A 24,084-nucleotide genomic window follows, 5' to 3' on the forward strand; every position below is an offset into this window, starting at 1 on the left:
TGTGATCCATTGGTTGGTTAAATGTCAGTTGTGTTTCTTAAGATTTTATTTATTCCTTAGAAGTTTTCAAAATTTATCCCAGGACTCAGAACCTATTGTTTTGAGAACAAAATGGTGTCCAGTCATTCAGCCTTGTGCCTTCTTACTGTCTGAATATAACACACACTAAAATAATGTCTTTTCAAGACAACTGTATAGACTTCACCATTTCATAATTCAATGAAAAAGGTTTTTTTCTTGTTGGTTAGTTTTTCTTATTAATATCAGTCTCGAACTGATTAAGTTAGCCAGTTAAAAGTACTTTTAAAAAGTATACAATTTTGTTTTATATTATGAGTCTGTTTTTCATGATTCCAAAATAGCTTCTGTTTCTTCTCTGAATTTTTGGGGAGTATCAAAAAAGGTAACATAAATTACATTTTTTTCAGAATTTAAACATGTTTTTTTTCCCACTTCACTCATTTGGGACTTATTTTAGTTAGCTGACAGGAATAAGTAAAATAGACAGGAATTTAGTCTCTTTTAGCCACTTGACAACAAATTATAATCATACATGTTTGTTATATGATCATATAATCATTTTCTTTTACTGAAAATATTAGAACACAATAAAAAAAACCTGCATATTTTGTGATTTTAGGTAATTTCACACCAAAAGACCAAATCAGGAATAACTAATCCTAAAAAGCAGTAAATAATTTCCTTTCTCAGTTTACAAAATTGCAGGTTGAAATAGCAAAACAACATTCTTCTGTGTTGTTGCAATGATCTCACATTTGTGTTATTGATGTGGGAGAGTGTTATAGGAGAAACTAGTGTGGCTAATCATCATCCAGTACAGTAGAATTCATTATAAGAGGATTGAATTTGACAAAACCACCATTATTATGTATGATGACAAGTCTCATACGCACGTGCACACACACACACACACCGGCTAAATTATAGATTGTTTTATTTATCACGGCATTCCTTTGGCATTGTCTAAACATAACTTAGCAGACAGGGTAACAGCCAAATATAACTGCTCAAACAGGAGGAAGGAAATTGAGATTTCCCAATGTCCTTTTCTTTCAATGACAAAGACTATAGGTTTGTTTTCACGCATTCTTATTTTATCTGTCCAATTTAGCATGGAGTCAGAACTCTGGCCACCTAAAGCATATGCAAAACCTTATTACAAATAACAATTTTGAATTGTTTTGTGACACTCACATGATTAATGTGTCCACTCCATCATTTAACTGCAGTGTAATAAATTCAGTTTCCATAGTTTCTCTTCTCTGTAGCCAATTGCCATAAAAACCATGCTTTAATCTGTTAGTTAGTTGCCTGTGACTTTGTTGGAATAATAGGTTAAGAAAAATCAGATTCTCCCATCCCTATTGTCTCTACCAAAGGAAAGTTCAGGAATGAACATTGGAATGGCCTCTTTTAAAAGTCTGTTTGCCATCCACATTGAGTTTCTACTGGATTGCCTTTTTATAGGTGTACTTGAGATTTTCACTTGATGTTCTAATATATATTTATCTACTTAGGGAGATGGTTACAAAGTCAAGTGAAAAGGATTCTAAAATCTAGAAAAATTTTGTATGACAAAAACCTGGATGAAGATTGATTCAAGGTTCTTAATTTCCTATCAATTGAATGTTTTGTTGTATGTGGAATTAAGTGTTCAATCCATTAACTTACAGCACTTTCCATAATTTTTTTCATTAATAACTGAAAAAATCTTGCATCTCTTCCATATTAAGCAATCTAAGACAGTGCCTCTGCAGACAGATCCTTCTAAAGGCAGCGATTGTAGGAGCAGAGGTCATTGACACTTTTATATTTAAACTATAATTATTCAAAACCATCCCTTAAAATAAATCCTGGAAGAGATCAGACTAATTTCCTGAATTACCTTTTTTATTTATTTTGCTAAAATTTTTGTTTCAGTGTCATTTAATACTTTACTAAATTTATCATTAAAAATCATTAATCTACAATCAGTGCTTTATCGTATTTTCAAAAATGTAGGAAAAGTATATACTATGAATCATTATATTATCACATTTTTAAAAATTTTTATAAAATATTAACCATCTGTCTTCACTAAACCTGAAATATTTCATATACATCTTTAAATCCAAAAATTGATGGTTTAAATATATTCAAAGAGTGGAGATAGATATGGAGAGGTTATTTTTTGGCTGTCAACATTCACTCCTATACGCTAGTCAAGTTTTTGATTAAAAAATATTTTCTATGTGTCTTCGGAGGCAGTGAGACTCATCTAATAGATCTATAAGAATCGCATATGCGTTTAGCAAAGTTTGAATTGAAAAATAGAGGTCATGTAAGTTTACAAGACGTGATGACAAAGTAGTAATTTCTTGACTGATTTTTACTTTTTAAAAATGTCCACCAATGGAAATACTACAACCCATGTGGTAATGATATTTAGTTACCAAGAAAAACCAGGACTGGCTCTTATGAACATTACCACTTTGTGCTCTAGAACTCTGAAACGTCCCTCATTAAACCACAGGATTCCAGCTGCCATACTAAATATTACTAGAAATTGATTTTTCCCTTCTTCTACTAATCTACCAAGAGTAAACGCTACAATTGCACAGATTTTACACACTAGCCAGCATCTAAATTATTCTTCCTCTTTTTCAGGAACACTAATAATAAACTGGGCACAGAAAATATTAATAAAATTGCAGAATAAATCTCATTCATGCACATATTCTTTCTCCCATTTCTTTTTCTATCCTGTTAAGCTAGTGTTTGAAGTGAATGCCCATCTTTTGCCATCAAATTCCTTAGTAAAATTCAAAGTAGATAAGGATAGGTTATTTTCGCATCCAGCCTGTGTGTGTTGCTGGATTATAAAAGGCTTAGCTGCCGTTTTGTTTTTGTTTAAAACCAGAATGTACTTCCTTCTCTATGGGAAGCTTCTCTGAACATTCAGAGAGAATGTTTTTGATTCTCTCCTTTGTAAAGTTAGTCAAGAGAGAATGTTTGACTGCTATAATACAATCTGGTTGAAATTGTGGTCAAATGTGTTCTGGGACTCACACTCTAAGGAAATGTATGCAAAGCACACCCAAATTGATAAATGATGTGGAAAAAGCCTTCTACGTTAAAATGTTTTTCTTTTGAAGTTTCCTCTCAGCTTTGCAGTTGTTTTGCACTCCACTTTATTGTAAAAATACAAGTGCTGGTTTATGGATGACGGGAAGACAGATATAACTAAGTGAAGCAAGATGAGTATTTTGGCAGGGGTCTGGAAGAATAAGGTAATTAAGCCAGGCTGTGGGATCAATGCATGACGTATTACCAGAGTGTGACACTGATCAGAGAACTGGTGAGGGTGGCATCCGAACAGGTGGTCTGGAGGTACCGTTAAGAGTTAACACGTGGACAAGCAGAAGATTGCAGTGTTGAGTAGGTAGTAGAGGCAGCATTTTTGTACCCAAAATACCGAACTGGAACAATGTCAGCAGATAGATTCGAATTCTGAGAGGCAATTCAGTCCTAAAGACCAGAATTGGGATTTCAAGCTATAGTACAAGCTGGCAGGATCATATAAGTAGGTGGTAAAGATCAGCTTTCATGAAACTAAGCTTTAAGATTAGGGAAACAGCCACTGAGAGTCTGGACTATTAGAGAAAGATTACTAAAAGACTGAATTGAAATTAGATGGGATAGTCACAGAGCTAAGAAAGTAAACAATAATAAAACATGCTTTAATATGAAATTTTGAGGTTTTGCTTGGAGTGGTATGTATCAGTTCACCACAGGCCAGTGATATCACTTATCACAACTAGAAATCAAGATAAAGTAAAGAATGCATGAAGATCTGCAGAGCAAACTACAGAGACCAAAGACATTGCAGAGTGACAGGCCAGGCCACCAAGTCCGATTTGGCCCCTGGCAGAGGACTACTGTGGGGGAACAGAATCCAGAGATTTTGGTGATTATGTGGGACTGGAGTAACAAAACTGAAGACTTGCCCAGCATATCTTTCTGTTCTATGTTCCACTTTTTGTCTAATAAATAGAGTTATCTGCCTTGGCAGATACTATGCTAGATCCCTAGTGTATTTTCAGTCAGTGTTTCCTTTTCATTTTTCCTAGCACTAATTTGTGAAAAAAGAATTAATTCTCTCCCATAGAGGAGTAGCAGCAGAGAAAAGCAATTCATAGTCTTCTTTCTGAGGTGCCGTGGAGACTGAATCACACGGGCATTGGTGCCATTTTTGACAGTCTCAGAAGGAATTTACCATCAGATCTCTGAAAACAGCAGTGAAATCTAAATGATTACCTTTCAGCAGATTCTATATTTTGGTATCTAACATATTTGAAGGTTGAACATCTTCTCAGAAACCCTTGGATCACAACTATTGACGAGATCATCTATGGCTGTGTAATACAGAGAAGGGCAGAGTTAAAGACAAAAATTGTATAGATGGCTTTAGGTCTACTAGTTCGAGAACAGTCACTGACCCGTGAGCCTTCAGAACTGAATAAGATAAATCAAATGCAAATGAAAGAAATTGCTGTGCATAGCTCAGCTCTTCATTGGGCATGTAAATTTGTCACTACCTTGTGGTTTTAGCATTCCAGCATAGAATCAGTCAGTTAAAAGTGCCAGAGAAATTTATCATGTGTTTCTTACATAGAACACTCACTGTTTCTTTTTAGTAGGGCAATGCAGAATCTCCTAAGACAGCTATGGTGAAACCTCTTTCTGACTTGTTATCAAACTCTCCACTTTTCAAAATGAGCTCTAGTCAGGGGCCTTTTTGCAGAAAGCCTGCTGGGCTCTGTTGGAGGCCTATCATTTGAGGCTGTGAGTTAAGCCACTAGGCAGTGGTTTCAGCTGTGTTTTTCTTTGAGTTCTTAGATTTAGCCAAAACTGGGGCCCAAATTAAAACCACCAGAGCAATGAATTTATATGCGCTGGAAAGGGGACATGGGGAAAAGAAGCAAACAGTAGAAATAGTTTCATCCTGTTGTGCCAAGATTCACACAGCTGTATTGTTCTTTCAGTATTATTTATAGCTTTCTACTTTTAACTGATAGAAGTTGGGATATAACCTCATTACCAAATAGGTTTTTATCTCTCAGAGCCCCCTACAAAATGGTTCATTTTTGTGGCAGTCAGTGAGAATCAGATATATATTCTATGTGGAAATAGTGAAGGAGATGACAAGGAAAACAAAATGGATCGTGTTGGTTTATTAAGAACTCTCAATCAGCAATTGTCTTATGAGAGAGGTTAGAAATCTTCCAAACTGCTTTTATGCTTATATTTCATCATTTCTGCTGCCACTTCCAAACACAGTAAAAAAAGAACAGAAAAATCAGATCATTTAAAACCTCAAAAGTCTGCTTTTCATTAGTATTCTTGATTTTTGTAAACTTGGTTTCTCTTATAAAACATATTTTATCCTACCACAGAATCAGCTTACATGAGGGCCAAAGAACTGTTGCGTCATCCCATCAGTGGTGATTCTCAATCATAGGTAAAGTTTTTCTGCCTATCTGGAGTTTGCATTTCTCACATTTGCTCCAGGAAAATAAATTTACTCCTTTAATGCATGTTTTTTAAAATTTTTTTTAGGAGAGGGTAGGGAATGACATCAGTTTAATCACCCACACTTGTTTTAGTAGCTCTAATTTTTTAAAATTCCGTATCCTTTGGGGTGCCTAGGTGGCTCAGTTGGTTAAGTGTCCCACTCTTTATCTTGGTTCAGGTCCTGATCTCATGGTTAGGTTCATGAGATCAAGCCCTGCATAGGGCTGTGTCCTGACAATGCTGAGTCGGCTTGGGGTTCTCTCTCTGCCCCTGCCCTGTGTGCTCACATGCATTCTCTCTCAAAATAATTAAATAAACTTTGGGGGAAAAATTCCATCTCCTTTTCTTAGAATTACCTAGAGAACTGATGATAAATTATACATTTTATTTTTACATCAATTTTATCCATTTACTTAAAAATAATTATCAGATGTTTCAGGTAATGTGGACAACAATCAAGTAATTATTTAATGAACACTTATCTTCCCCACAATGTGCTCTATGTCATTTTGACCTAATAAAATTAAATCTGGTTAGGATTTGAATAGGTTTTAACCAATTTAAAACACTAAAATTTCATTATTCTATCACAGAAAATGTCACAAAGATATTCTTAGCAGAGTCCCCGAATGAAGTCCCATAACTAGGCACCTTATAAATAAGAGTAGAAGAAATGATTGAGGTGAACATGAGAACAATATTCAGAGGTTAATCATTTGAATGGTAATGATAGAAAATTTCGAAGAAATTTTGAGAACTTTAGAGATGGATCTGAGTGGCATTGGAGTTGGAAAAGAATTGGCTGTTTACCAATATTTGGAATATTTAGTACTCTTTGCACTGCATAGAACATTTCCTCTTTTTTCACACTGACTGTCAAAATTGACAAGACTTATTAAATTTGCTTTGCAACTTACATCAATCGTTAGAGAAAATATAATAGTTTCAGTTTGTAAAAAAGATAATGGAATATAAAGTAAACTTCAAAAATATTTCTTTATATCTTATAAATTTAATTACTTGACATGATTATTCAACTTGAAATTATTTCTAATTTGAATTATTAGCTCCTAATTTTCAAAGGTCAAGTTGGGGCTACAGTTCATGCATAAAAACTGGCAGGCAAAGCTAAACTTAAAATTAGGCTTCTGTGTATTCTTACGAAGCCAAATATAAGTGGATATTTGACAATTTTGGAGCCTCTCTACCTTCATCAAACTGCTAAACTACAGGATTTCTTGTTTAAGTCAGATTCTTACTTCTTAATCATGCTATTTGATATTCTCTATTGAAAAAAATTTATTTTTTTTCCAGATTCCTCTGTGTTTCAACTGTGTAGACACACCACTGTGAATTTCAAAATAATTTTATCTGAGTAATTCTGTTATGAGTAGACCATTGTAAAATGACTTAAAATGAAACACCAGTCTCCTTTTAATGAGAATTTCCTATAACAAGAGGCAAACATCCCTTTTTTAGTTTAAATGGAAGATAAATTCCTAAAAATTACAAGGTGTCACTCAACACATTGAGTACATGTGAGTACTCATGTACTACTCATGATAATATAAACAACATGATAATATTTTCAGGGCTTAATCAACTGAAGGCATTCCTATCACTGATGGTAAATATGCTTCTGTTAGTTATGGAAGGAAAGGTCAGTGGAACTATAATTCTCCTCTACTTTACATAACTTTTTGTAGAAAAAGTCTTGAAAGTCTTGGAAAGTACAGAAGTTAGCTTTCGTCAGTAGATCATCTATAAACATTATTTCACATTCTAGGTAATATTTCTCACAAAAAAAGATATTTCATTCACTCAGTTTTATTTTTATTTTTTAATTTTTTAAAACCCTATTTATTTATTTATTTAATTCATCTTGAGAGACAGAGAGAGACAGAGCATGAGTAGGGAAGGGGCAGAGAGAGAGGGAGACACAGAATCTGAAGCAGCCTCCAGGCTCTGAGCTGTCAGCACAGAGCCCCATGCAGGGCTCGAACCCACAAACTATGAGATCATGACCAGAGCCTAGGTCAAACACTTAACCGACTGAGCCACCCAGGTGTCCCTCATTCACTCAGTTTTAAAGATTGAAGGAATTAAGTATCTGTGTAGTCAGGTTGTCTTTTCAACTCTTGGTATTTTTCCTGTCCTGGAAACCTTAACCTTCATGCTGTTTCTCAAAAAAAAAAAAAAAAAAAAAAAAATTATCTCAGATATAATTTACTTGAGGATTTCACAGTATAGAAAGCAATGACTATTTATAGTAGATACATGGAAGAACTATTAGAGGAAAAAGTATTATAATTAGATACTACTTCAACATGTTTATCACCAAGTTCAGATAGGAAAACAGAAAAATCATGTGTGTGTCTGTATGTGTGTGTATCAGGAGGGAAAAATAGCTTTATATTTTAAACATTTTTAAGTCTTAAAACATTTTTTCCTATGAATGGTGATATAAGAAGAAAATTAAATGAAAACACATAAATGCAGTTTATCGGTTATATGATAGATTGTGTTTTTTAGAAGGCTGTCACCAGGGATCTAAAATGCATCCAATATTTTAATAATAATTTATTGCATGTATAATACATTTAGGGAATCCTGCTAGGAACTGGGGTTCAGCCTGAAACAACCACAGTACAGTGTTATAAATAAAGACTGTGATGGAGGAAGCACAAGGTGTGGTACAAGCATATGCCAAGGACATCAAGCTTAGTTTTGGCAGAGCCACAGAGACTTCTCAGAGGAAAGGACATCCAAGCTGATGTGACAGCAAAGGTAGGTGGGATAGGGAAAGTTGATGGGACAAGGAAGTTAGATGAGGGGACAGGGGAGGAGAAGAGATTTTACTCAGAAGAGGCTATTTGTGGGGATATCCCGAGGTGTGAAAGAGCATGACAGTTTCTTAGATATTGAACAAAACTCAAATATTTGGACTGTCGAATGATAGGAGTAGGTTCAGAGAGAACAGAGTGAAAACTTAAGAAGGATCTAGATAATTTGGAGCTTTGTAATGATATTAAGAAGTTTGGTCTTCTTTCTAAAGTGATGAGAAACCACTGATGGGTTTTAACCAGGTGAAGGCATGATCAGATTTCCCTTGTAGAAAGATTATTCTGACAATTGTGTGGAGAATGGATTGCAGGGGTCCATCTTGGATATATAGCTAATTCAACTAGGACGGTATTTCAGTAATTCCCACGATGGAATATGATGATTTGAACAAGGTTAGAGAGATGTTTAAGAGAAAGAATGGACTGGACTTTGTGACTGACTGGATGTGGGAGGGGAGTGACAAAAGAGGAGAAGGAAGTCAAATATTATATCAATTTCTGGATCATAATTGGAGTACTTATGGAATGTTGATTTTGAGGTACTTATTAATGTTTCAAGTGGGAAGAACTCAGAAATCATCTCTTGGAAGTGAAAGCAGAGCGAAGATACAGATCTGGGAGTCATCAGCATGTAGGTGGTCAGTGATGCCATGGGAAAGGATGACAATGAGAGAGAGGGTGGAGAATTAGAGAAGCAGAGGGCCCGCATGACAGCCCTAAAAACAAAGGGAAGAGGTAGGCTGGGGAAGACATGCCTATAAGACAAAGGAGCAGCCAAAGGGTAGATGGGGAAACTCCATTGGCAATGTATATGATTTAAGTCATTCTTCAGAGTGGACCTGAATTTGTCCTGGGTCACTCATTCCACTTTTAAACTCATATGTGTAAACTGCTTACACAAAGCTTGCTGTCTAGATAATTTGTATTGTACTATATCCGGAATATATATAATAAAAATAGATACTATGTAGATCCTTTTCTTTTTGTGCATATTTTATGTTTGATTTCAGTATGAGTGGCATTGTAACAGGCAAATCAAATACTCTTTTGCCTGTTTTCTTAGTTTTAATTTAAAAAAAACAGCATATTTGAGAAAGTTCGGTACAATAACTATATTTCAGACTCTGAGCAGGTTTGGCAGGAGGTTGGGGATATCATAAGACTCGTTGGAAATCAGTTCTTATAAAACAAAATGTTGGTGGTTTAAGAAAATAATTCAGGGACAGATGGATCAAATTTACTTCCACACACTTGAATTTGAATATGAAGTGGTTGACCAAATGCATTTTTCACTCATCTAAACATAACTCTATAAATACTGAATTTTTAAAATGCTGATTTGTGTGTTCTTTTGCTCTCCCAATAATTGGCCATCATCCTTTCCTAGTCAATTGCTTCTTTGATTTCTCTGGTGGCTCAATGTTTGGAGTTGCATACATAGTTTTAAAGGAAGGAAGTACAAATCAAAACTACAAAACTACAATGAGATATCACCTCACATCTGTTAAAATGGTTATCAAAAAGACAAGAAGGAACCAGTGCTGGTGAGGGCGTAAAGAAAAGGGGACCCTTTTGCACTGTTGGTGGGATTATAAATTGAGAGCAGTCGCTATAGAACACTGTGTTGTACTTTGTAAAAAAATTATTAAAAAATTATATGATCAAAAAAATTTATCAAAAAATTATATGATCCAGCAATCCCAATGCTGGGTATATATCTGAAAGAAATGAAACCAACAATCTCAAAGAGGTATCTATACCCCCATGTTGATTGTAGCATTATCCATAATAGGTGTGACCTGGAAGCAACCTAAGTATCTGTGGATGGATGATTGGATTAAAAATGTGATTTTATACACACATGCATTAAAATATTATTCAGCCAAAAAAAAAAAAGAAGGAAGTTCTGCCTTTTGTGACAACACTGATGGACTTTTAGGGTATTATGTTTAAGGGAAGTAAGACATATGGAGAAAAACAAATACTGTTTGATTACGCATATATGTAGAATCTGAAAAAAAAAAAAAAAAAACAACACCTCAATTTATAGACACAGAGTAGAATGGTGGTTATTAGGGGCTAAGGGTGGAGGAAATAAGGAGATGTTAGTCAAATGGTACAAACTTCCAATTGTAACATGAATGAGTTCCGGGGATCTAATGTCCAGCCTAGTAATTATAGTTAATAATACTGTATTATATACTTGAAAATTTCTAGGATAGCACATATTCAGTATTCTCATCACACACACGCACAAGCACACACAAAAGGTAATTATTGATCATTCTGCAGTATGTACATGAATCAAATCTTTACATTCTATACCTTAAACTTACACAATGCCATATGTCAGTTATACTTTGATAAAGCTGGGAAAATAAAATCCTACTCAAAGCAAGAATCTTTTCTGTGAATCCTAACAGACTGTCTTTCAATATCAGCTTAAACAGTTTTAGTAAAAGGGAGTGAATTGAGGAATTTTTATGCAATCTGTTATAAAATTTAACCATTAGAATATTGTTTTCTGTTCTGAGCTAAAATCTACCCTCCTGGAGGTTCAGCCCACATCCACATTACTCTTTGTCAGTTGATGACCCTCTTAAAGCTGATTTTCAGAACTGAACACTATATCCCAAATGAGGTACATCATAGTTCTCTTAATGTTGCAAAATACTACATCAGTTGCCATATACAATAGGGTCACATAGCCTATTTTGTCTAAGTCTATGGATTTGATTCACATAAACCTTTCTTTCTTTTTCTTTCTTTCTTTCTTTCTTTCTTTCTTTCTTCTTCTCTCTTTCTTTCTTTCTTTCTTTCTTTCTTTCTTTCTTTCTTTCTTTCTTTCTTTCTTTCTTTCACTTTCAGTAGTTAAACAAAGGATCTTATATTCTTCCCTGATGTATTTAATCTGGAAGGCTTTCAACCTTTGTCTTTGATTCTGCCATCCGATATCTACATAAGTCTTTCCAGCTTTGGGGCTTTAGCAAGACTTCACTTAGAGTCATTAATAAAAATGTCAAACAAAATGGCTTAAGAAGAGGCAAATCATTTAGTTACTAGGCCCGTATATATCCACTGATCTTTAGGTAGGGTTACATAAAAAATTATGAACTAAGTGCATTATAATCCAAAGTTATTTTTCATCCTATATATATGAATATCAGGAGATATTTGCTAGGTATCTTATTGGTATACATATGTTTTAAGCATTGCCTAGATCAATTAATATAGTATATCTGCTAAAAGAGTAAAAATAAAGTTGTGGGAACATGATTTGTTTTTAATGAACCTACTTGTGTCTAGGAATCAACATTTTAGATTACTGAGAAGTCTGGAATAGAGTTTGCTTCAAATTAAGGTCAAATTAAGAGTTCACAGTTTCTAAACTCTGCTGTTCTCTCAGCTGTAAACATCAAGACTCCCTGCAGTCTTCTGCCAGTTCATTTATTTTACTTGTATCTTTAAATGTTGACAGCAATAGCTCTTTGGTCATAATTGCTATTTTTTTATTATGATATACTTTTTTTCTGAGCCTGGGAACCTGAACTTAAAGTAACAAGCAGTACTCTCTCTCTCTCTCTCTCTTTATTACTAAGCTTATCTTCAGGTCTGTTTTAACAATGCTCATAGCACATCTTCACTTAGAGGTAAATTCTCCTTACAGAAAGGGATGAAGGAAATATAAAAGTTGAAGACCTCTTTTTGTTTGTTTGCTCTTGTTTTTAAACTAAAATTACTGCATCTTAAGACAATTGGGAATGCCTTTTTTTTTTTCTTGCTCCTAAAGGGTCTAAAAGCTATTTTATATGTGTGTTTTATTTTCAAGCTTCAACTTGTTCTGGTATTTAGCCTCTCTGATAGAATTTTTACAGATCCACAAAACTCTCTGAAATTTATGTGTTGCTAATATGTTGCCTCTTTCATCTTTGTGTTCTCAAAACTAAATGTATAAGACTTTATTCTTTTTAAAACTGCTAACTAGCGTAACAGAAGGATAGGCTAAGAAATATAGGCCTTTAGTGAGTTTACCTTGAAAATGTGACTTACAATGTAAGTACTTATGAATGGATCATTTAATGTTTTGTATATATGTGTGTGTGTATATATATATATATATATATATATATATATATATATATATATATATACATCACACATTGTATACACATATTTATATATACATGCACACACCCCTATAGTGATCTTTAAAACAATATTTTGATAAGATACATTATGGCTCTATATCAAATATTTTGTCAGGAAGTGCAAGTTATAATTATTACATTGTCTTTGTTCTCAATGAATTTAGAACTGTGGAATGTTGATATTGGAACTGCATAGAAATATCTTAGGAATCACCTTCTAAATGAACATATTCCAGTTGATTATTGCAGCTGTCCAAATACTAAAAATTATGCTGAAAATCAGAATTAAGTATTAGTATGCCTGTGTAGTAATTTCATGTTTAAAATGTCTGTTAATTTTATATATGCATATGGAAGTGAGCAGTAAATAATAATAAAATAATCTAATAACTGCTGTTTGAGTACTTACTTTGTATCAGGACTTGCTAAGTCCTTTACATATGTTATCCTATTTAAGGCTTTAAACAACATTATTGGGTAGTTTTGATTATTCTCAGTTTATAGGCAATGAAAGGGACACATCAAATAGTAAGTGGTAAAATCAGGATTTGAAAACAGATCTGAGCAGACCCACTGAATCATTGAGAGGAGAAACTTTCTAGAGTTACAGACTGTAAGAGGGAAAGGAGCTCTTGTTCTACCAAATAAATTTAAAAAAAATTTTAATGTTTATTTATTTTTGAGACAGAGAGAGACAGAGCATGAACGGGGAAGGGTCAGAGAGAGGGAGACACAGAATCTGAAGCAGGCTCCAGGCTGTCAGCACAGAGCCCGATGTGGGCCCAAACTCACGGACTGTGAGATCATGACCTGAGGTGAAGTCGGATGCTTAACTGAGCCACCTAGGCGCCCCTCTACCAAATAAATTTAAACCCAGTTCGCATTGACTTTGTAGTTCCAGCCTTCTACCTCGTTTCATGGAAGGGGCTTGTTTTGGAGAATCTACTCTCCCTTCCACCACTTAGTCAAACCCCTTGTCTATGAAGAAGCAAAATAAGTTGTGTTTAAAGCACAATGAAATTAATGAGGACAACATAGGTCTCTATAGTAAAGCCCTTGTTGGATGATTCAGAAACAAATTTAGCTTCTTTTATCCCCCTAGCGTATTTAGAGTTGGCAGTAAGAATGCCAAGAAGTAAACTGTATGTGGAAAAAATATATACATAAATCCTCATGGCAATTATTTTTTATACCCGAGGCACTTACATGATTGGTTAGAGGTTTATTCTTCAAAAAATAAGTTGAGCAGTTGTTAAAAACTGATGAAACATTGTAAAAATGTTTTACTTAGGCATTTGATTTTAAAACCTAGCTTTGTATCATAACAACCATTTCTTCATTCATTCACTCATTCATTCATTCAGTAAACTTTCTTTATGAATCAGGTCTCCTGCTCCATGTGGGGGTGAGAAGAAGCAACGTGATATAGTGATGGAGATTCCAGATTCTTAGACTGCTGAGATATTTAACAGATATGTACATGGGCACATAGTCACTTGTCATTCCCTCTCCAAGTAGTTATCGAGCAACAAGGTACCAGGCATTGGGCTAGGTACTAGGAATACAGAGTGAAATCAGTTATAGTCCTTTCTTTCAAGAAGACACAGACCAAAAAATCACAGTGCAGCGAAATAAGTCGTATGTTAAAAGTGTGTAAGGGCTATGGGAGCGCAGTTCATTCCAACAAACTTTGCATTCTTAATATGTGCCAAGGACCATGGTGAGTGTTGTGAATCTTTGTTGATTGTGGTCAACACATGTTGATTCTAGTCATTTGTTAATTATTGGCCTAGCATCTCATTTTCTGCCCAACAGCAACCTGATAGATTTTGAGGAATAATGATTTTCTTCTTGGGATGAATGTGGAGAGGTTATAATTTGCTTTCTTGACCCCAGGATCTACTTGAATTCAACCTGTTGATCAGCATTCCCACCATGTCTATGACTTCCTTATATCTTCCAACTTAAACTTTTTATTTAAGTTGGTCCAAATTGGTTTAATAGGTATGAGTGACTAGAAGATCAGCTGGGCCAGTCCAGCCCTCAAAAAAGCTCATGGTGTATTGATGGAGAAATAGTTTCAATATAATATGGTAAACACTTCATCTCATGACACTTTTGCTGCACAACCTTTGCTCTTTAGTCACAGTGGCCTTGTCGTTCCTCAGAAGCACTATGCTCTTTCCCAGTCAGGGCTTTTGCATATGTTCTTCCTTCTACATGAAAAAGTTTATATTCTACCTTGGTCCCTTTTTACACATCACATATTAATTCCTGGAAGAAGACCTCTGATTCCTCAAACTAGGCTACATATATTTCTCATTATGCAGTCTGATGACACCTTTAAGTCTTTTTGATAGCATTTATCATGATTATCATAAATTAATCATTTGTGTACTGATTTATTTAATATTTGTCTTCCCTTCCTAAACACACACTCAGTAAGGGAAAGAACTTAGCCTTTATCCCAAGTAGGACAGTTTCCTAGCTATAGTAGGCACTCAAAAATGTTTCATTGCATGAATAAATCAATGATTAAGTATATTATGTACACACAAATTTAAGGAAACCTGGAAAAGACACACACATTAGCCTAGAGTTAAAAAAAGAGCTTCCAGAATCCATACCTGAATCATGACAAAGAGGAAGAAGTAGATCACTGGAAGATTCAGAAAAGCCTGGCAGAAACAAACAGGATGAATAAAAGGATACATTTATAAAATAGTATGCTGTGCCCTGATACCTAGAAGCAATTCAGAATGGTTTAGGGTAGGGATGAAAATAAAAAGTCTGTCATAGGGAGTCTTTAACATCATGCAAATGAACTTGGTTGGACCTTTTCTGCAACTTGGACCTTTTCTGCATTTCTTGGGGGCTGTTTTAAAGTGTTTAAATAGGGCATGGATCTGGTTAGATGTTTAAGACTATCACTCTGTTAGAAAAGAGAAATATAAAATCAGAGTTGGCCTGAGTCGTGCAAGGTTATTGCAGAACAAAGATGGTAAGGGCCTGACTTAAGAATTGGTGGTAGCAGTGGAGATGTGGGGTACATTTGAGAAATAGAAGATAAAATTGGCAGTAATTGGGGATTGGTTGGATGTCAAAGAATACACGAGAAGTGGCAGTTGTGAGGAAGTGCAAGGAAGTGTTAAATTTACTTTCTTATATGTTAAGTTTGATATACCTCTGGGACACCCAAAATAAGATGTCTAGACAATTTTTAAATGTAGACATCTAAAAATCAGGCAATATTTTTGACTCAAGACACTGATTTGGAAGTCATTAGTATATGTTTGACAGTTTTCTAGTTTTAATAAATGCTCTAATATTTCTACAATGTAACGGGAGGAAAAGATACTGAGGTTGTAAAACTTAGAAGTTGGTAAAGTTCAGGGGTGCCTGGGTGGCTCAGTCAGTTGAGCGTCTGACTTTGGCTCAGGTCATGATCTCACAGTTTGTAGGTTCGAGCCCCACATCAGGCTCTGTGCTGACCTCTTGCTCAGAGCCTGGAGCCTGCTTCAGATTCCGTGTCTCCTTCTGTCTCTGCCCCTCCCCTGCTCACACTTTGTCTCACTCTGTTCCTCAAAAATAAATGAATGTAAAAAAAAAGAAAATAAATTAAAAAAAGAAGTTGGTAAAGTTCAATAATTTTTTTTCACCTAAGAGGTAATAGCTCTTTAAAGATCACTGTAACATTATGAAAAAAAAAGTAATAGACACCATTATTTTAACTAATATTTCAAGTTATTATCAATTGTGACTATACAATGAAAAATGAAGAAATTAGAACTTCTGTCTTTCCTCGAGCTTCTTCTCTAAGCCCTGAACTTTTTCATTCAAATTCTTTTATTTCAGGTTTTGTAATATTTACATTCTTTTTCAAAACATAGTTGTTTAACCTTAATGGTAAGAATATATAGATGCTTGCAAACATAACAGTTTCTTCATCCTGAATATTTTTTGTTTTAATTTCTCTTTGAGTTCGCTGGATATCATTATTGTGTTTTTTTTTTTCAGAAGACCTCAGAGAAGTTCAGAAAAACTCTTTCCTGAGTTCTTGCATGTTTGAGAATATCCATACTTTGATATACAAAGATAATTTGACTAGAGTAAATATGTTGAGTTACATTTTCCTTTAGAACTACATAAATGTTTCCCCTACCACCTTCTGTGAGAAGGAGCAATTTTTTTTTATATGCCTGCACATCGGAAAAATCATTTACTATTGAATTGTAATAATGTAATACTAATGTTATTTTATCTTAGTCACACTACACAATCTTTTATTGGATCATCAAATTCCCTTTCAGTCTTCAGTTATTTCTTCCATTATTACAATAAAAAATTTGCTGCTATAACTTTGGGTTTCTTATTTCATTGTCCTTTGGTGGAGAGAGGAAGTTGAGACCAATGGTCCTTAAATTGGATTGGATTGTCTTTGCCCTCTCTTTTTTCTAATTGTTTCCATCTGTAATTTCCCTTTGCATGAATCCAAAGTATCTCAAGCTTTTCTTCCATATTGGAAATTCTATTCTTGGCTTGCCTATTATGTTTCATTTCTGTTGGTAAGGTATTCATCAATCCTGTAGTGGTGTCATGCTGGCCTATAGTCTCCTTTTTATTTTATTCTCTTTTCTCCTCATCTGAAGTTTTAGCTATGGTACCATGATGTTCCTGTTGTTAGTAAGTATTTTTGTATTAAGCATTGATGAGTATATTTTCTTCTGTTCCTTGCATACTATGTTCTTCCATACTGGCTTCTTCATCTGTATTAGCAAGCTGCATTGTAGTGTTTATTTTTTTCTCTGTATTATGTTTACAAAATTGCCATCCTATTTCTTTTTTATTTCATATGATAAACTATATATCATTAGTCTTGATAGAATTCCCACTTTATATTTGACTTATTTACCTTCTTACCAGCTTACAGTGGAGGACTGAGAATTTTTATATAACTTTTAAATAACTTAAGGATTTAATAAGGGAGGAGCGGGGAGGGAGAACTCCATTGGTCTTGGCTCTGTTATTTCTTCAACATCTTATTAAATTCCCTACCTCAGGATTTACCCCACCAGTTAGTAATGTATGTTATTCATAAGGGTGATAACCTTATTCTTCCCATGATCTATGGAAGTGTGATTATGATGATCTCTAATGGATTTTCAAGCTTCTACTGAGACCTTGAGATTTTATAGTAGTGGATGACAACTTCCTACTCATCAGGCTTTTATTTTCTTCCCTGTGATTTTTATTGGATGCCCCAGAATAGAGGTCTTTCCAAATTGAAGTTTTTAAATAAAAATAAGGATGTATTATTGCACTTCTTATGGGGGTGGGGTTGAGGACAGAGGAGGAATGAGGAGCTACTCTGAGTTGAGATAGAATCATCTATTTCTTTTCTTGGCTGCCACGTTTTAAAATTCATGGCATGTGATTTTACTTTTTAACTCTTTTAGGTTCTGCTACTTTTTATCTTATTATTTTCTTGCTGGTTTTACTATTTAAAAAGAATATTTTGAAGAACTGAGAGGGTACAGAATGTAATGCAGCTTCATTAAACTTTCTTTACCCAGGTTTATGAGTTATGCTCTCTTAATCTCTGATTCCCCGCACCCACCTTCCACCCCCCCCGCAAACCTAGCACAGTGGTTCAAAATACATTTTGAATTTCATTGAAAATGTAAATTGACTTGAGTGTAAAGACTGTATTAACCAAAAATTTTCATCTATTTGTTTTCTACAACGTATGGTGGGGACTTCTTTAATTAAACTATTCATTTCATTTAAATAATAGCATAAATTAACTAAGCATTGGCTACTAATTCTGTTCAATATTTCTGAAGAAAACATACAGTTTAGGGGCACCTGGGTGACTCAGTGGGTTAAACATCTGATTTAGGCTCAAGTCATGGTCTCACAGTTCATGGCTTCCAGCTTCACCGCCCCACCTCCTGCTCTGCGCTGACAGCTCAGAGCCTGGAGCCTGCTTCAGGTGCTGTGTCTCTCTCTCACTCTCTGCCCCTTCCCCACTTGTGCCCATGCTCTCTCTCTCAAAAATAAATAAGCATTAAAAAAATACAGTTTAAAACAAGACTAGAAGAAACATCTACTCACAAGTTATTCATTGACAACCAACCCATTATAGAGTCTGTCTTATCATCTAACCTTGATTGTAAACCGCATGAACTTAGGCTTTTCAACTGTGGTCTCTCCTTTTCTTGCTGTTTCTGACTGTCTCATTTATAGATAATTATTGATCACTTACAGTATTACAGTGAGTAGCTCTGATATCTAAAATGTTGGTCCCTTTTTGTAATAATCACTTTCTTTTTTTCTGGAAAGGGATAAATACTTTCTTGATACTTTGTAGAGTTTCCCAAATGCCCCTTTGTCTGACATTATTTTTCATCATTAGCTCCCTTCTGCCTAATTGTTCTTCTTTCTAGGAGAAGTTTAAAAAATGCAAAAAGAAATAGTTAATGACTGTTTTCCTGTATTAGAGATTCTAACATCTTTTCTTTCTTTCTAACTTCCAAAGTCCTTAATTGTTTGGGGAAGTCTGGGAGCTGCCCATGGATTGGTGTTCCAGTCCCAGTCTTCCAGCTTCACCAGTTTTCAAGTCTCTGGCACCCCTGCTTCTGTTCCTGGGTGGGGCAGGTGGTCTCTTCTGACAGGCTACTTGGTTGGCTCCTTCAGGTATTCCCAGCACTCCTTTTATTTAATTGATAAGGTTAGATGACTTGAGTTTTAGTAATAAATTCTCACAGCTAGAAGAAACTTTTTAAGAGTCTACGCCCCAGCTCCTCTTTAAATAATGGAGGGCGCTTTTCTGCCACATCTCTGAGAGACAGTCATCTGGATTCTGCTTGAGTTACAGAAGATTCACTTCCATTCCAGCTCATATTTCCCATGGTGGAGACTTTGATTGTTATAATGTAATGCTTTATATTGCATTAAAATATGTCCCTATAACCTCAGCCCATATGGTCTGCATCAAAATAATGTACTTTGCTTGGTCTATTATGTTATACATATTTTGGATTATTAGAAGGGCTCCCTTGACATTAAAAAAATTTGGGGGGCACCTGGGTGACTCCATCGCTTAAACTTCCGACTTTGGCTCAGGTGATAATCTCCCAGATTGTGAGTTCAAGCCCTGCATTGGGTTCTGTGCTGACAGCTTGGAGCCTGCTTCAGATTCTGTGTCTCCCTCTCTCTCTCTGCCCTTCCCCCACTCACACTCTATCTCTCTCAAAAATAAATAAAACATTAAAAAAGTTTTTTTTTTAAATGTTTGTTTTCTCTGTTGAGGTCCACAGCTGGTTTCTACTGTGCTCTTTCCTTAAGACACTTGACTTTCACTAGTTGGAAAATTCTGAGATTGTACTGATATTATTAGAAAAAATCTTTACTGCCACTCTCAAGGAATTGTCAAAATATACATACAGTTCTATTTTGTCTATGATGTAAATGTACTCAGGAGGCTATTTTTTTTAAATTCATTTCAAAAATATTTTGTGACTATAAGTTTTGGGGTGCCATTCAAGTTCAAGTATATCTCTCAGACAGATATATCCCAGAAAAATTTTAGAACAGAAACAATTAGAATGATAATTTTTCCATTTACAAAACTCTAGATTTGAAAGACATTTGGAAAATTCAGATTTTTCAATAACTAAATTATTTTAAAGTGGAAATATAGTCAGCAAACATCGATTAACTCCCTACCATTTGTAGAACAATCTCACCCTGTAAATCTGTCAATTGGAGTATACAGAGCACATCATAGTTGTTTGCATTAAAGAAAATTGTTATTTAAATTGGTAAATGCTGAAGGGATACAAAATGCAGTGGGTAAACCATAAAGACTTAGCTGGAAGACATGCAGTTGGTGACACTTATTCTGAAGCAGAGTAAAGAGTAAACATTTGAGTGGCATCTGGGTGGCTCAGTCAGTTAAGGGTCCGACTTCAGCTCAGGTCATGATCTCACAGTGCGTGAGCTCTGGCCCCACGTCAGGCTCTGTGCTGACAGCTCAGGTTCCTGAGTTTGAGCCCCACATTGGGCTCTGCACTGAGAGTTCGCAGCCTGTTTCAGGTCCTCTGTCTCTCTCTGTCCCTCCCCCATGCTCGCTCTCTCACTCTCTCGCTCTCTCTCAAAAATAAACATTTTTTTTTTTAAAGTAAACATTTGAGCCCTGGAAAATCACCATTTCTTGGAGGTGGTCAGGACAAAGAACCACCTGTCAACAATACAGAGAAAGAGAATTTATCCTGGTCATGAGAAAAAAGGAGGGCATGGAATCACAAAAGCCAAAGGTGGAGAGAATTTCAAGAAGGAAATTGTTAATAGTTTCAAAAGTAGCTGAGAGATTGAGAAAGAGAAGCACAGAGAAAAGTCAAGTATGTTTGGATAAAATGATCTTAGATGATTTAGTGAAAGCCAAATGGAACTGGAATGAGTGATTAAAGAGACCCTAAAAGCAAGGACAGGCAGGCTAACCTTTGAAAAGTTGAGTCATAACCGGCCAGAGAGAAATCAGGCAAGAAAGGGTGGTATAGAAAGGGGTGGCCAAGATCGGACAAGAGTTTTCATCTTCTTAAGATATAGGCTCCTATTCGTGTTACAAGGCAGAAGAAAGAGGGTTAAGATGCCAGAGCCTGGGGGACTAAGAACTTTAATAAAAAGAGAGGAAAACAGTCTAAGAATAGAAGGAGAAACTACATGTTGAGAAGAGTTATGATTTCCTCTGAGGCTGTCAGGGGAAACATGCAAAACAGTGGTCAGGGTGGGAAAGACCTCAAGGGGCTACTTATTCGACTTTAGCTTTCTTCAAATGTCTACCTTTACCCCTAGATCCCTCATGGTCAAGAAACCTTCTGTGATTCTCACAAAAAGAGCTAGGAAAGTACAGGTTGTATAGTCTTTTTGGGGTTCTTATACCCCAAATCTAGAATCTAACAGTTTTTATTATTTACGATATTACTTTTCTTTCCTCTAATTCTATGCAATCATAATGTGGAAATTAAAAAGTACAACCTATTTACCTCAGGTTTTCCTGTGAAGACTCATAGTATGAATATTTATGAATACATTAAAACAATTATCAATCAAATCAAAAATCAAAATAATGCTTCTTTTACTTAAATACCTATAGGGGATTGTAATCCTTTTCATCTTTCCTTCAGTTATCTGTAATCTCATGCTCTAAGCTGAGAACCAATGATATCGAATGAGTTTTCAATATTAAATGTCAAACAGACATCTAATTTTTTTAAAACCAGTTTCAACATGCTCATATCTTTGGGGAACTGATTTCTTAATTTTTTTAATGTTTATTTATTTTTGAAAGAGAGAGAGACAGAGTGTGAGTGGGGGAGGGGCAGAGAGAGAGGGAGACACAGAATCTGAAGCAGGCTCCAGGCTCCGAGCTGTCAGCACAGAGTCCGACGTGGGGCTTGAACCCGCAAACTGCGAGATCATGACCTGAACCGAAGTCGGACGCCCAACCGACTGAGCTACCCAGGTGCCCCTTAGGGAACTGATTTCTGAAGCTTCTCAATTATTTTATATATCTGATATATTAAGTTGCTGTTACAGAGATGTATCTACATGTCATTGCCTACTTTGAAGAAAACTTCACCAAATTAGTTACTAAGCTTGGCTTCAGTTCAGGGATTTCTGTTTCTGTCTTGTTGATTTAATAAGGCTCTGGATATGATCCCCAGATCTTATTTCTATGCTGTCTTATGAGACTGAATGACATTCATAATTATTAAAAATTCTATGTTTAAGAGTACAGGGTTTACAGTAAGATCTGAGTTTGAATCCCACCTCTGCCACTGATTTGTCATATGGCATCTGCTACATTACTCAATTTCTCTGAACTCATTTCCTCATCCAAAAATGGGGAAAGCAGCTATAAACAAACCCTGAAAGAGACACAACTCGTAAGTGTTTCAGAGCCACACTAATGGGTTAATACCAAGAAGAGAGATACGTATTTGACCAAACAAAGCACGGTGCCATTGAATGACATGGAGGCCCAGGGCAGAGGGTGGCTACTAACTGAAAAAAGATGTGGCTGGTGGTTGAAACAGCTGAAAGCAGTAGGAGCTGGGCCCAGTGAAGCAGTAAAAATAATGAGAAGTGGTACATATGTGATGCTTCACCCAAGGGATCCAAGAAAATATTTGATTAGGGAAAGCACTTTGCATGGGGCTGGAGGACTCACATTAGCAGGTAATGGCACAAGGGAACTTTAGGAATTATTATAAAGAAAGTAATATCTGTAGCCATAGACTGGCAAAATGTAGAGAACTTCAAGCTGCATCTATGAAAATACAAACCTCTACTTTTCAAAAGAATCTCATTTTTAGGGGCACCTGGGTGGCTCAGTCGGTTAAGTATCCCCCTCTTGATTTCAGCTCACGTCATGATCTCATGGTTCTTGGGATCAAACCCTGCATCGAGCTTGCACTGACAGTGCAGAACTTGCTTGAGATTCTCTCTCCCTTTCTCTCTGCCCCTCTCCCTTCTCAAAATAAATAAACTTAAAAAAAAAGAATCTCATTTTTAAATAGATTCTATCATTTGCCTTCATTTTTGAAGTTGGAATTTTGTGTATAAGCATGTATATGTCATGACATAAATATGGTCATAGCCATAATATATATAAAATGTCAGCAATGTGTGGGGCACCTGGGTTGCTCAGTTGATTAAGCATCTGACTTCTGCTCAGGTCATGATCTCGCAGTTCATGAGTTTGAGCCTTGCGTCAGGCTCTGTGCTGACAGCTCAGAGCCTGGAGCCTTTTTCAGATTCTGTGCCTCCCTCTCTCTCAGCTCCTCCCCTGCTTGTGCTCATTCTCTCTCTGTTTCTCAAAAATAAATGTTCAAAATTTAAAAAATATCAATGTGTATGTTACATATACTATATGAATTTGTTTAACGTGTCATTATGTAGCTACATAACTATTACTTTTGCACTTATGATTAACTTTAATTTTAATACAAAATTATTTCCCTACTCTGGGTTTCCCAATCTCCCCATTGGAACCCTGCTTTACTCTCTGAGCTTCCTTATTAAATGCCCATTCAGGCAGTCAAGGATTCAGGTGATAAATTGATTCATTTTCCTCAACGCCTCACAACTTAGTCTTTCACAATCCATTACTTTGCCATTGCCCGGTTTAGAACCTCACCACGAATTCCCAGACCACTATTGGTCTCCCAGCTGACCCTCCTGCTATTCCTCATTCCGCACCATGTGCTGTAAGACTGACCTTCATTTGATTACAGCATGCACTAGTTCATACAATGCCAGTAATGTCCACTTTGCAAGACAAATTCAGAACTACTCATTTTAGCCTCCACACATTGGCTCCCACATACCTAAATTCTCATTAGTCTCCTGTGTGGACCATCTGCTGCAGTCCAATTGACCTGAGCAATCAACTTCACATGTTCTGCCTCTGAAAATTCCCACAAGACATGCCTGGAATGGAACTCCACCTGTTC

The 24,084-nt window shown here is 35.7% G+C and overlaps 1 protein-coding gene and 1 long non-coding RNA gene across 4 annotated transcripts in view; one reads left to right on the plus strand and one right to left on the minus strand.

Annotated features, from left to right (window-relative positions):
* The window catches only part of PPP1R1C (protein phosphatase 1 regulatory inhibitor subunit 1C), a 124,156-nt gene that overhangs the window by 72,824 nt on the left and 27,248 nt on the right, over nucleotides 1-24,084 (minus strand). The window lies entirely within an intron of this gene.
* The window catches only part of LOC109274068 (uncharacterized), a 63,062-nt gene that overhangs the window by 1,328 nt on the left and 37,650 nt on the right, over nucleotides 1-24,084 (plus strand). The window lies entirely within an intron of this gene.

Source organism: Panthera pardus, unplaced genomic scaffold, assembly GCF_024362965.1.
Source record: "Panthera pardus isolate Hobbes unplaced genomic scaffold, ASM2436296v1 HiC_scaffold_10, whole genome shotgun sequence".
NCBI classification, from domain to species: Eukaryota; Metazoa; Chordata; class Mammalia; order Carnivora; family Felidae; genus Panthera; species Panthera pardus.